Genomic DNA, 12575 nt, shown 5'->3' on the forward strand with positions numbered 1-12575 from the left:
CCCTCTCCCTCCCTCCGTGTGTCAGCCTCCTCCCTCTGTCCGTCTCCCTCCCTCTGTGTCCCCCTCTCCCTCCCTCCGTGTGTCACCCTCTGTCACCTTGGCCCAGCTTCCTGGGCACACACTGTTAGCAGATCTTTGAGTGGCCCTTGGCCTGTTGATGTGAGTTTGTTTCTGATCTCCAGGCACCCATTTTGTCTGCTGTGTGTCTGTGCGCTGCTGCTGTGGTGGTGTGTGCTGCCACTCTTTCACACTGTTGGCTGTTCATTAGCTGCTGGCATGTGCAAAACAGTGCCTTCACCCCCATGTGTTGATGCAAGGCGTCCGCCATTTGCTGGCAAGTCATTCCTGTGTTGGGACACAGTGTTTGTCTGGCTGTGACCTAGGCCATATGGGCAGAGGGCATTGTTGTCTGCTTTGGAGTCGCACTATGTGATTCTTGGTGCCCAGCCTCCCGCCATCCGGGTTACCGTGTCATGTGTTGTTGTCTTCTGTGGCCTGTGACTTGACATTGTCCAGCTGGGTGCATGGGGCATGGTGGCAGCAGTGGCATGTGCCTGCTCATGGAGTGTGGTTGAGTAATGCGATGGCTTGTGGTGGTTGCGTGCCTGTTATTGATTTTGGTTGTGGTTGCAGTTCCCCCCATGTGAGGTGCGTTGTTTGTGTACTCACCCGGGTCTCGGAGTCCTTCTACTCCTTCAACTGCCTCCACCGGCAGTATGGCCATCACCCTCTCCTCCCAGGGATGGTACTGTACGGCTCTGCGGGAGGGCCCTCCTCCGGTGGCATTGGCCTGGTCGTGTTCCTCCTGCCTCTTGGCTCTGACCCTCCTCCGCAGATCGTACCACCTATTCTGGCAATCCTGCTTGGTCCTCCTGGTGTCCGCAACAGCATTCACAGCATCGACGATGGTCTGCCACATGGCTGTTTTGGCTGCCTGGCTGGTGCTTCTGACCAATGTTCCAAAGATCTGTGGCTCGACTCTGAGGATTTGATCAACAAGGACCTCCAACTCTCGGTGACTGAACTTTGGATTCTTGGTAGTGGGCATGGTGAGGGGTGTGGGTGGGGATGGTGTGGGTGTGGGGGGGGGGTGTGGATGTTGGGGGGGGGTGTGGATGGTTGTGTGTGTGTGTGAATGTGATGAGAGGGTGTTTGTGAGGGTGGTCGTTTGAAGGTGTGCAAGTGTAAGGTGTGGTGTAGCTTGTAGTCTGGTTCTGTGGTGTCTGGCAGCAGTGAGTCTGTTGGAAAGGCTCATGGTTTGTGTGTGTGGGCCCTTTTTATTGGTCCATGGGTGGGTGTGGCAGTTTTTGAATTTTGGGTGGGTGTGTTATAAGGAGTGGTGGTGTATTGGGCCTCTGTTTGTTTTTGGCAGTTGCAGGTCAGTGATTGTGTTATTTAAGTGGTTGTTGGCCATGTTTAGTGGCTGTGTGCCTTTCGACTGGTGTATTCTTGTGTTGTTTTATTTTGTCCTGGTTGTGTACGTGCGTTTTGAGCGTGTGTACGGTGTGTACATGGGCCATTTGGTTGTACGATTTTGTCCTTGTGTGTGGCTTTGTAAGACTCGTACATGCGGTTGTGATGTTGGGGCATGGGGTGCGCTCCGTACTTAGGAGGTTGTGTTGGGGGTGCGCCAGGAACGTACTGGGGTGGGGGTACGACTGGAACGTACTTGGGTGTAGGTACACGGGGGGTACGACACGTACAGGGGTGGGGGGTGTACATTGACGGTGGTACGACACGTACTGGGGTGGGGGTACGACTGGAACGTACTGGGGTGTAGGTACACGGGGGGTACGACACGTGCAGGGGTGGGGGGTGTACATTGACGGTGGTACGACACGTACTGGGGTGGGGGTACGACTGGAACGTACTGGGGTGTAGGTACACGGGGGGTACGACACGTACTGGGGTGGGGGTACGACTGGAACGTACTGGGGTGTAGGTACACGGGGGGTATGACACGTACTGGGGTGGGGGTATGACTGGAACGTACTGGGGTGTAGGTACACGGGGGGTACGACACGTACTGGGGTGGGGGTACGACTGGAACGTACTGGGGTGTAGGTACACGGGGGGTACGACACGTCCTGGGGTGGGGGTACGACTCGAACGTACTTGGGTGTAGGTACACGGGGGGTACGACACGTCCAGGGGTGGGGGTACGACTGGAACGTACTTGGGTGTAGGTACACGGGGGGGTACGACACGTCCTGGGGTGGGGGTACGACTCGAACGTACTTGGGTGTAGGTACACGGGGGGTACGACACGTACTGGGGTGGGGGGTGTACATTGACGGTGGTACGACACGTCCTGGGGTGGGGGTACGACTGGAACGTACTTGGGTGTAGGTACACGGGGGGTCCGACACGTCCAGGGGTGGGGGTACGACTGGAACGTACTGGGGTGGGGGTACACGGGGGTACGACACGTACAGGGGTGGGGGGGTGTACATTGACGGTGGTACGACACGTACTGGGGTGGGGGTACGACTGGAACGTACTGGGGTGTAGGTACACGGGGGGTACGACACGTACAGGGGTGGGGGGTGTACATTGACGGTGGTACGACACGTACTGGGGTGGGGGTACGACTGGAACATACTGGGGTGTAGGTACACGGGGGGTATGACACGTACTGGGGTGGGGGTACGACTGGAATGTACTGGGGTGTACATAGACGGTGGTACGACACGTACAGGGGTGGGGGGGTGTACATTGACGGTGGTACGACACGTCCTGGGGTGGGGGTACGACTGGAACGTACTTGGGTGTAGGTACACGGGGGGTACGACACGTCCAGGGGTGGGGGTACGACTGGAACGTACTGGGGTGGGGGTACACGGGGGTACGACACGTACAGGGGTGGGGGGGTGTACATTGACGGGGGTATGACACGTACTGGGGTGGGGGTTCGACTGGAACGTACTGGGGTGTACCTAGACGGGTGGGGGTATACATACACGGGGGGTACGTGTCGGACGTACGGGGGCTGGGGGGAGTGTTGGGCGCGTATGCGGGCACATGTCTCCATGGTTGCTATGGGTGTTCGGTGCGGACGGTGTTTTTTCCATACGGTTGTACGCTCGGACGCACGGGATGGATCGTGATTCCTCGGTCGGACTTGGCTTTTCACGTTTGTAAGGTAAATCGTCCGAGGACGTGTCGGACACATTTTCCGACCCGAGGACGTGTGGGGAATGATTCCCAGTGCGGTTCGTATGGACTTTTTACCATGCGAATCGTGATTGCCAGTTCGTACGGCACTTGTACGGTTCGTACGGTAAAAAGACCCGATACGAGTCGCACGGGGGAATTTTTTACCGGATTGTGATCGGCACCTAACTGTATATAATTTACTATTCCCACTCCAGTTCAGATAAAGTCATGGAAGGTGGTGGACAGTAACCCTATATAATTTACTATTCCCACTCCAGTTAACATAAATTCAGAGAAGGTGCTGGACAGTAACCCTATATAATTTACTATTCCCACTCCTGTTAAAATAAAGTCAATGAAGGTGCTGGACAGTAACCCTATATAATTTACTATTCACACTCCAGTTAACATAAACTCAGGGAAGGTGCTGGACACTAACCCAATTAAATTTAATATTCCCGCTCCAGAAAGATCAAACTGAGACAAGGTGCTGGTTATAACATCACTTAAAATATTAATAATCTACATTTATTAACTATGAGATATCATTTAAAAACTATTAAATTTAACAATACTATAGTTACAATACCCACCCCTATCCCATATTAACCCTAATTCCCAAAAAAATATGTACAATATGTTTTCCATATAAATTGCAAATATACAATTATTTAATTATAATTTTTATTTTAAATTTTAGATTTCACAATATTTACTAATAAATTGAATTGTTTTATGATCTATGTTTACACTATTATTTTTAAAAATTACTCCCCACCCTTCTCCCCTAATATACCCACATCCCACCCATAAATACAACATAAATATTGAAATTATAATTTCCAATAAAAATTATATAATTAGATTTTGACATAAAATGTTCACAATTTTGAATTATTCCCAATTAAATATTTATTTATTAATCTATAATTTTGTAATAATTATTAAAATACAATCCACACCCTTACACCCTAATAACCCAAATTCCCAACCATGAAACCAAAAAATAATTTCGAAATTAATTTGAATTTTTTTTTAAAACATTGTCAAAATTATATTAACATTTTAACATTTCTAATTCTTTAGTATTAATATTTATAACTTATTATCCAATTTTACAGTAATCTTTTTAATACACTCCCCACCCTTATACACTAATAACCCTACATCCCACTCATAAAACAAAATTAAAATTTCATTATAATTTCAAATTATATAATTTCGAATTTTTATTGAAATTTTGAAATTTCGAAATCTTAAATATTAAATATTTTTACATTATTATCTGATTTTACAATAACATTTTTAAAACACTCCCCACCCTTCTCCCCTAATAACCCAACATCCCGCTCCTAAAAAATATATATAATTTCTTTTTTATTTTCTAAATTATAAATATTTAATTTAGAAATTTCATTACAATTTACTATTCATAATTATTTATTATTTAATATTTTTAAATTATTATCTGATTTTACACTAATATTTTTAAAACACTCCCCACCCTTATCCCCTAATAACCCAACATCCCGCTCCTAAAAAATATATATAATTTCTTTATTATTTTCTAAATTATAAATATTTAATTTGGATATTTCATTACAATTTACTATTCATAATTATTTATTATTTAATATTTTTAAATTATTATCTGATTTTACACTAATATTTTTAAAACACTCCCCACCCTTATCCCCTAATAACCCAACATCCCGCTCCTAAAACATATCATACAATAAATTACTTAACACTATTAATTATATTTTAAACATTAATAAAGTATTTATACATATAATTAAACAATTTACTTATTCAATATACACTAAATACACATTTTAAACAATATATATATTATATTTCGATATTTCTAACAAAACTATTCAATCGATATTATCTTCAAACGATATTACTACATCGATATTTCATACTTCGATATTTTACTAAACACAAAAAAAACGATATTACTTACCTCGATATTCTACACTTCGATATTAATGTTATCTCGATATTTTAACTTCGATATTCTTGTTGTTCGATATTATTTTTTCGATATTATGTCTATTTACCTTCACCAGGTGTCCTGAAGCCTAAAAGACTAGCTTGCTAACAGCAGAGTGCAGTAGCAGTATGTGCATACTGGCAGCCATCTTGGAATTCCAACGATGCCAGCATACACCCCAGCTTAAGGGATTAACTGGCCTTTGATAATTTTGTAGAGGGGAGGTGGCAGCCAGCATTGCGGTACCAGGAGGAAACCTCCCGTGAGTCCTGACAGTACCCCCTCCCAACGGGGTTTCCTCCAAACGTGGTTTAGCAGGGAATTTAGCATGAAAAGCTTTAATTAATCAGGTGCATTGACATTAGTGCTCTTTTCCCAAGATCGTTCATCAGGTCCATAACCCTTCCAGTCAATGAGGTAGAAAAGTTCATTACGTATGAGTTTTCTAAATTCGTTTAACTTCATATTCTTCATATTCTTCCTCACCAATAACAATCAGAGGGTCAGGAGGGGAGGTCCCGCGTAACCCTGGTTAGATAGGTTTAAGGAGAGAAACGTGAACGACCGGATGCATCTTGGTGGTATTAGGAAGGGAAAGTTGATAAGTGACTGGGTTTATGACTTTTTCAATTGGATAAAGACCCATAAAACGAGGCTGAAATTTACGGGGACCCTTAAGTCGAAGATTTTTTGTACTCAACCAGACTAAATCTCCTACATGAAGCTCGGGTTCTCTTTTACGTTTGTGGTCAGCGAAGTGTTTGTAACGAGCCTTCGCAATCAACAAATTCTGGGTTACTGAGTGATGAATTAGCATGAGAATTAGGGTGTCTACCTGAGTTTATAAAGAAAGGGGAGTGGCCAGTGGATACATTGACAGCATTATTGTGGGCATATTCCGCAGTCCATAAATGGTCAGGCCAATCACCCTCCTCATCTAACAAATAAAGTCTGAGGTGTTGTTCTAAGTCTTGGTTGATGTGTTCAGTTTGACCATCAGTTTCTGGGTGGAAACTGGTGGAATACCGATGGTCAATGTTAAGGACCTTGATATAAGCCTTCCAACATCGTGATAGAAACTGGGAGCCCCTGTCTGAAATGAGGATTTTAGGGATCCAATGAAGACAGATAACGTGTTGATTGAAAAGTTGGGACAATTGTTTAGCAGTGGGTGTACCTTTGAAGGGTATATAATGAGCCATTTTGCTAAAGGTCTCGACAACCACTAGAATTGTATCATACCCATGGGAAGAAGTTAGATCAACGATCAAATCTAAAGAGACCGTATGCCATGGATATGGAGGAGTTGGCAAGGGCTGTAAGAGGCCTTTAGGAGCCTGCCTGTCCGATTTTCCCCGTGCACAAGTTTCACAACTTAAAACATATTGGCGGGTATCACGACACATGTATGGCCACCAGAAACGTCGTTTGAGTAATTCTTCAGTTTTTAAAATACCTTTGTGTCCAGCCAGAGGGTTGTCATGACACTCCTGCATAGCCTTCATTTGAAGTTCTTTGGTGGGTAAATACAAGGTGGTGCCTATATAAGGGAGGCCATTGTGAATGGAACGCTGTGGATCTTCTGCCGCCCAAGTTTTCATTTCAAGGTCGGTCAGTGATTGTAGAATGAGTTGTTCAAAGGGTTCGAGAGAAATAGTACCAATGAATTTTCCATCCGGGATGATTTGGTGATTTTCCACAACTGAAGGTTGATTTTCTGTGTCGAGTTGGGAGAGGACATCAGCCTTTCATTCTTGGATCCAGGACGAAAGGTGATAACAAAATCAAAATCCGTGAAGTAAAGAGACCAACGGAGTTGACGTGGTTCGCCCCCATCAAATAATGCCTCCAATCCTTAAATGCGTCTTTGATCGCCAGGAGTTCTTTTTCTGTAATGGTATAGGTGCATTCCGCAGGGTTAAGTTTGTGGGAGCGATATGCCACCGGGTGTAGTTGTCCTGTGTCCTTATGCCGCTGAGAGAGTATTCCTCCTATGGCTAGGTCAGATGCGTCTGTCTCCAGGTAGAAAGGCTCGGCATGCAGTAACACTGGTGCTGTGGTGAAACTGTTTTTCAACAATTGAAAAGCCTCTTCAGCTTCTTCAGACCATTGGAATGGAACTCCTTTCCTCAGAAGACGCGTCAGTGGAAGTATCTTGTGGGAGAATCCATGAATGAAGCATCTGTGAAAGTTAGAGAAACCAATAAAACTTTGAACTTCTTTGATACTGGTAGGAGATTTCCAGTCTGTTATTGCCTTTACTTTTTGCTCATCCATGCGAACTCCAGCAGGTGATAATAATACGAAGCCTAGGAATTCCACTGTATCTGTGTTGAAGAGGCATTTCTCCAATTTAACGTATAGGGAGTTCTCTCGTAGTCGTTGTAAAACGGCTCTGACCTGGTCTTGATGTTCTTCAACCGTGTTGGAATAAAACAGGATGTCATCTATATAAACTATAGCGCATCGGTCAATAAAGTCACTTAAGACGTCAATGATAAAGTACTGGCAGGCCGCTGGAGCGTTGCAGAGACCATATGGCATTACCAGATACTCAAAAAGGCCAAATTTTGTCCTGAATGCGGTTTTCCACTCATCACCTTCCCGAAGTGATATGCTCCTCGTAGGTCAAGGCAAGTGTATATCTTTGCTTCCTTCACTTGATCAATTAATACTGAAATGAGGGTCCAAGGATAACGATTCTTAACAGTTATTCTGTTGATTGCCCGAAAGTCGATACAAGGCCTAAGATCTCCCCCTTTTTTTGGTACGGAAAAAAGTGGGGAAGAAACAGGGGACTGTGACGGTCGGATAAAGCCGTTCTCCAAATTTTTGCGAGGTATTCCTTCAAATGGACATTTTCCTTCTCGGTCAAAGCGTAAACTCTGCTACAAGGTAAATTAGCCCCTGGTTCTAAATCAATTTTGCAGTCATAGGGCCTGTGGGGGGGGGTAAGGTCTCTGCCTTCACTTCGTCAAAGACATCTGCAAAATCATGATATTTTTCAGGTATCGTGGTAGTTTGAATTACACAGACCGAAACTCCACTATCACACAGCTGGGTGACCGCACCAGTCAGAGAAGAGTGTGTGGAACCATCAAAACAATTTTTGGTGCAATATTCTGAATTCAATTGAATAGTTCGAGCTCCCCAATCGATTAAAGGATTGTGTTCCGTGAGCCATGGTAAACCTAGAATCAGTTGGAACTGAGGGGCATCTATTAAATTAAATTGCAACGTTTCTTGGTGTCCTTCGACAGTGGTCATGTGTACCAATTCAGTATGACTAGTTATAAGCCCTGAAGTTTAATCTGTACCATCCACTGCTCTGACCTTCTCGCTTTTCTCCTTTTTGATGGCTTGTAGACCGATCAGGTTAGCAAATTTGTGGTCACAGAAATTCCCAGTTGCCCCTGAATCCACCATGACGGTTATTCCCATCGAAACTGTGCCTCTAAATCTTAAGGTCACTGTCATAACCAGTCATTTTTGCATTCGCATCCACAGGTCCAACTCCACTAACCTGTGGTGCCTCTAGTTTTCCTTCTCTTTAGCAGGTAACTTTGGTTTCTTTAAGCAGTTCTTGACAAAGTGTCCACTTCCTCCACAGTATAAGTACAGTTTGCTCAGCCTTCTCTTCTCTTTTTCTTCTTTAGAAAGTGGACCTCTAACCACCCCAATCTGCATAGGTTCAGCTCCCGAAGAGTTCTCTACTGACCTTGTAGATTCTGTCTTGACACGATCAAAATGAGGGACACTGGGTCTGAACTCTTTTCTCCGTTCTCCCTTCCGCTCACTTTGTCGATAATCTATCTCTAAGGTTAAATCCACTAAGGCAGAGATGTCAGTGGGGCGATTAGGAATCTGAGAGAGCGTGTCCTTTAGTTCCTCTCGCAACCCTCTGTAAAATACTGCTGCTCGTTTGTCTTCAGGCCAGTTGGTCTCGACCACTAACTTATTAAATTGGGCTAAATAGGCTACAAGTTCTCTGTTACCTTGTTTTAATTCCAACAATTCGTTGTCGGAGGCTTGAGATGCGGTTCTCCTGTCAAAAATTCGGAGGAATTCCTTCTTGAAGTCATCTAGACTGTATAACATTGGGTCATCTTTGGTTACCAATGGCATGGACCAAGAGGCGGCGGCGCCACTAAGGTATGACAGGATGAATGCCACCCTGGATTGTGCATCGGGGAAGATTGTTGGGCGGCACATAAAGTGCAGAGAGCATTGTGTTAAAAAAAGTGTGCCTTCTGCTGGTCTCCGTTAAATCGCTCAGGAGGTGCTAAGGGTATTACTGGGGATAATGAGTGGATTACTTGTGTTGGAGTGAAGGATGAGGAGCTAGGGTTTTGGCTCTGAGTATCGAACGATACAGTACGCTGACTGGGCCCCAAATTAGATGTTCCAGTTTTAAAGGTAATTATCTCTTGCCTTAAAAATGTATTCTCCTCCCTGACTGCCTCCAAATCTCTTTGTAAATTATTCAAGATTTCGCCTAAAAATTTTTAATCATATCATTCCGCCATTCTGCTCGGGTGCTAGTACCAACGTGGGCTCTTCACTCTGTCAGAGCTTGATTTGCAGCAACCTTAATCTACACAGGAGCAGAATGACGCAAGATACCAATACCCTTCTCAGAACACTTCCTGTTAGGTCTCTTCGTTCCGTCACAGGTAAGTTCTAAGGGGGGAAAGGGGTTGGGACAGAAAAGAGACTGCTCCAAATATCTGCCTGTTCTGCTTCATTAGGTTTCTTCTTCTTCTTCTTACAGGTCTGCCAACAGTTGCATTATAATTAGAACTTACTGTAGACTTGAACCTTATTGCCCTCTTTTCGTTATTAAATATAGATGTCTATCTTACCAGAACGTCTTTGGAGACTTGCTTCTCTTCTTTGCTTCTCAACACGGTATTAGTGAGAAGTCTTCACTCTACTCTCTTCATTATTTTAGGTTCGCTCTGTACTGGACCTTTTCCTGAACCCTTTACACAAAGAAAATAAGGTGAGTATGTGCGTGTCGTACTTTTATTCAACTGGGGAATCTACCTTCCTTACTCTCTTAAACTTACTGAGAAGAGTGTAGAGTGAGATGTTGTACTGGGGATTCTGCTCTGTCTTGACTGAAGCTCCTGTCTTCTTTCTTTAGTCAGATGAGCGTGGAGTATTATGAGGGATTCTTATTAAGAACCTGAAGCCCTTTTAATTAGATGCGCGAAGGTCTAATTATTGTCAATCGTTTTAACCTCCGTCTATTTGTTTACTTAAGCGCGAGGAGAGAGGAAAGCTTTACTCGCGACTAAGCCTTCAAATAAATCAAACTAAAAGCTTTTAACTAGACACGTCATGTTAAAAGGTCACGAGCGCGTCTAATGCTTTTCGGAGCTTCCAACTTGAATAATTGTATTTTTAGAACGGAGGAATTTCGCCCGAAGAAAATCTCTGGCGAAACTATAGTCTCAAACTAACACAGCGCTTGAGTTTATGCGCCCACATTTATTTCTGTTCTCTAGCTGAAGAGCCTTCCGGTATTATTCATGTCTTAGAACAGACGCGGCGCTTGAGTAAACGGAAATCAAAGTCAGCAGAGGATTTAACACCCAAACGTCAAGTCGTATTTCTTTTTTTTAGACCGTTTGACTACCGTTACATTTCTGCTACCCTAATACGTCATAGAGGACTTTTATTCAAGAAACAGTAACTGCAAAATGTTATACTGACTAGAATTATTTTATTTTATCCTCATATTCCACTAACCTGAATCTGAAGGGGATATCTGGATACCGACTAAGCTAACCCCGCAGTTTCCGCAACTACCCTAGCTGACTAACTCGACGCAGGGATAAACAGGTGCTCTCCTCCTAGTTTCTTCAGTGAAGTGCGCAGTAGAATGTAGGAGAACACTTCACCAGGTGTCCTGAAGCCTAAAAGACTAGACTGCTAACAGCAGAGTGCTGTAGCAGTATGTGCATACTGGCAGCCATCTTGGAATTCCAACGATGCCAGCATGCACCCCAGCTTAAGGGATTAACTGGCTTTGGATAATTTTGTAGAGGGGAGGTGGCAGCCAGCATTGCGTTACCAGGAGGAAACCTCCCATGAGTCCTGACAAACAGGTTGAGGTATGTTCTAGTTAAGGTCTGTTTGTTTTCAAGATGGGTAGAAGCTTACCCAAAGAGAAGAAATGATGGAATCACAGTGGCAAAATTGCTTTTGAGGGAATTTATTCCCTGATTCGGGTTCCCAGTAACAATTGAATCAGATCGAGGAGGACATTTTCAGAATGAGATCATAAAACTGATTTGTGAAGCATTAGGTGTACAGCAAAAACTACATTGTGCCTATCGCCCAGAAGCTTCTGGTGTGGTGGAACAAATGAATGGTACTATCAAGAACAGAATAGGGAAAATGTGTTTAGCCACGGGTATGAAATGGCCAGATGTCTTGCCTCTGGTACTCATGACAATTAGATCAATTCCAGACAGAACCACAGGGCTGAGCCCCCATGAAATTATCATGGGAAGAGCCATGCACCACGTGTTCATACCAGTCAACAAGCTGTTGCCTATAACTGATGACATCTTGTTGGATTACTGTAAAAGCCTGGCTGACGCAGTTCTGTGTTTCATCAGGTTGGAGCGGATGCCACCACCCTTGAAAGGAAGCAAGCTCATGACCTGAGCCCAGTGGACTGTGTAAGAATCAAAGTACACAGAAGAAGAAACTGTTTGGTTCCAATGTTGGGAAAACCACGACAAGTGATTTTGACTACAACTAAGCTATAAAGTGTGCTGGAATCAAAAACTGGATTCATGCAAGTCACACGTTGAGAATCCCAAATCCAGTGGATAGCACAGAAAAGGAATATTTTGATGAGACAGAATCAAGTACTGAATCAGACGAAGAAGAGACAAGAACAAAAGAAAACCCTGAAAGGGGGGAATTGAAGATAGACCAAACAGTTGTCCAGAAAAGCGCTTACTTGAAAAGAAGATTGCAAATTTCTGATACCGGCTCAGACTCAGAGACTGAACAAATAACTTTACATTCGAGAAAAGAAAAAGGCAGCGAAAAGACAATTAAAGAAACTGTGGATAGAGAAATTCCAGATGAAAAATTGAGAGAAATTTCACCTGAAGTTACAAAATTAGATGGACAGGCACCAGATACAGAAAGAGAGGGAAAGATTCTTGCGGGAGACCCCTGAGGAGGTGTAGGGAACTCCAACATCCAGTTAGAGAAAGGGACAAATAGCCAGCAGGAAGATTGTGCGCAAGAAACCCGAGGAGGGACAGAAGTAGGGAAAACAAAAGAAGCAAAAGAGAGAAAAAAGGTTGGAAGGAAAAAGCAAGTTGAAACAGAGTCTGAAGAAAGTGAAGACGAAATACCAGAAGGTAGAGTCTTAAGAAAGAGAGCTTGGAGA

Source organism: Triturus cristatus, chromosome 3_1, assembly GCF_964204655.1.
Source record: "Triturus cristatus chromosome 3_1, aTriCri1.1, whole genome shotgun sequence".
Taxonomy (NCBI): domain Eukaryota; kingdom Metazoa; phylum Chordata; class Amphibia; order Caudata; family Salamandridae; genus Triturus; species Triturus cristatus.